The sequence below is a fragment of the Oculina patagonica genome, unplaced genomic scaffold, assembly GCF_052425735.1.
Source record: "Oculina patagonica isolate OP01 unplaced genomic scaffold, crgOcupat unplaced935, whole genome shotgun sequence".
In the NCBI taxonomy this organism is placed as follows: domain Eukaryota; kingdom Metazoa; phylum Cnidaria; class Anthozoa; order Scleractinia; family Oculinidae; genus Oculina; species Oculina patagonica.
Window position 1 is genome coordinate 5,461 of NW_027558839.1, and position 2,447 is coordinate 7,907.

General features: G+C 35.3%; 1 long non-coding RNA gene across 1 annotated transcript; it reads right to left on the reverse strand.

Moving 5' to 3' along the window:
- Positions 1-372: 372 nt before the first annotated feature.
- Positions 373-2,441, reverse strand: LOC144641426 (uncharacterized). Its single transcript, XR_013568549.1, has 5 exons — positions 2,186-2,441; positions 1,655-1,712; positions 1,135-1,176; positions 786-831; positions 373-489 (listed from the first exon to the last, which is right to left on the reverse strand). It is a non-coding gene; the product is annotated as an uncharacterized LOC144641426 (long non-coding RNA).
- Between the last annotated feature and the right edge of the window lie 6 nt (positions 2,442-2,447).

Consider the following 2,447-nt stretch of genomic DNA (forward strand, 5'->3'; position numbering starts at 1 on the left):
AACCAAGCTAGAGGTCTCTTGAATTATATGGACGTTGCCATGACAGCATGATGCAATTGGGATAATTGAGATAAGTCAGCGACTTTGTTGACGATAATCGCGGGCTCAACTGGTACTTGTTCTTTTGCTGACTGCATAAAACACTTGCAATCCAAAAAATACTGTTATTGTAGCATGCATCACCTCCAGTTTTTAAAAAAGGTTGCTTTTAGGAATCATAAGAGTTTCCATCTGAATAATAAATGCATGTCTTTGTACATAACGTGGTCGATTTCATTAACTCTTTCTGTTATCGTTAAATTACTATTATCAACATTTGAATTAATGTTTAAGTGTATTTTAAAATAATAGCCATTGACGAACAGAAGCCAGTTTTGTAACTACAATGATCTTTATTAAAGGATTTTGTAGCACAACCAGTGTAATTATCTTATAGCTTGTCTTGAGATGCGTTATAGTTAATTCTGGTCTCTTCATGAATAACTCGCCCTGTAAAACAATAGGACGAACGAAGATTAGTATTACTATTGGGATCAATTGAATGTTGCCACCAAACCAAAGCAATTTTAGAGTGGTTTTCCATTGAGTGTTATTGATTGTTAAATCAAAACCAAAGTAATCACTCTGGCCAATCACGAAGGATAGAGAAAATACAGTGAACCAATCAAAACTGGAGGCAAATACAAGTACACGGCGCGCGCGAATCGCCGAAAACGTAAGTAAGCGAGTTATGACTGGTTTTGGTATTACTTCTGATTAGTTGAGAAGGTTTTCAGTTTAAATACCTCTAAGATGTGAGCTTCATAGCGTCGTCTTTCAATTTTTCTCCCTCTAAAATAAAAGACGGAAATAGGCTATCGGTTATATTGGAACTATCAGATCATCATCATCATCATCATCATCATCATCATCATCATCATCATCATCATCATCATCATCATCATCAACATCATCATTATCTTCATCATTTTTAACAACACCACTAACAACCATATTCCAGATATCGTGCAGGTAATCATTGATAGTGTTTTGAATGTCTAGACCAGAAACGAACTAGTACGAGGGAGAGCACTGAATTACGTTTTCTATAAAATACCAACCCCTTAAATTCTGCATCACTATTAGTTATCATACCTTTATCAAGACCTTTTGCTGTTCTCTTATTCCATGGCCAGTCTGAAAATTGCCGATTTATTTGCAAACCAAGCATGACAACAAGGAAAAAAAAAACAAGAAAAGATAGTTGTTATTGAGCTTTTACAGCTAGTAACAGTGTGTTTTCTTGTTCTATTTTTGTAAGAACAATTTGTGTGAGGGATAATAGGATATAGTTCACTGGAAACCTCGGCAGTCTTCTTTGCCCTGGTTTTAGTACAGTCGTCATCTATTTTATTAAGATTCAAAGCGTGGCGTCAAGAAAAAATAAAAACAACAATAACAACAACATCATCATCGTCATTATTATCACTATCGTGACTGTAAAAAATTGGAAGAAATTTGTTAAATTTTGAAGGTAATAAGTACAGGTGAAGGTAGGTATTTTGAATTTTTACGCCAGAGATAAATTAGCACAATGAAGGACAAGGACGTTTTCTCCAACAAACGAACCCGTTAAATTTTGCACTATTGTCAGTTATTTAAAACGAAAGTATACCTTTATCAACATCGGTTGCTGTTCTCTTATTCCACGGCCAATCAAAAAAATTTCTGATCTATTTACACACCAAGCATGACACAGAGATTAAAAATAAAAACAGATAAAGTATTATTAAAGTCATTATTAAACTTACACATATAATAACAGTGTTTTAAGTATGGCTGTTTCTGGTCCATGGTAAAAGTCAAGTCGCTCATCTAGCTATTAAGTTATTTAGTTGAGACATAAAACGCGGTGCCAAGTACAAAAGTAAGCATCAGCATCACCCCCCCCCCCCCCACCGCCTTCACCACCACCACCACCACCATCATCATCGCCATCACCATCAACATCATCGTCATCATTATTAGCAACAACAATAACAATAACACTAAAAACCTTCCCAGGTAATATAGCAGGTAAATATTGACAGTGTTTTGAATGTCTAGACCAGAAACGAACTTGTACGAGAGAGGGCAATGACGTTTTCTCCAACATACAAACCCTTCAAAAATTGTTTCACAACAGTTATGAAGACCCAAAGCATACCTTTATCAAGATCTTTTGCTGTTCTTTTGTTCCATGGCCAGTCTGAAAATTGCCGATTTATTTGCAAACCAAGCATGACAACAAGGAAAAAAAAAACAAGAAAAGATAGTTGTTATTGAGCTTTTACAGCTAGTAACAGTGTGTTTTCTTGTTCTATTTTTGTAAGAACAATTTGTGTGAGGGATAATAGGATATAGTTCACTGGAAACCTCGGCAGTCTTCTTTGCCCTGGTTTTAGTACAGTCGTCATCTATTTTATTAA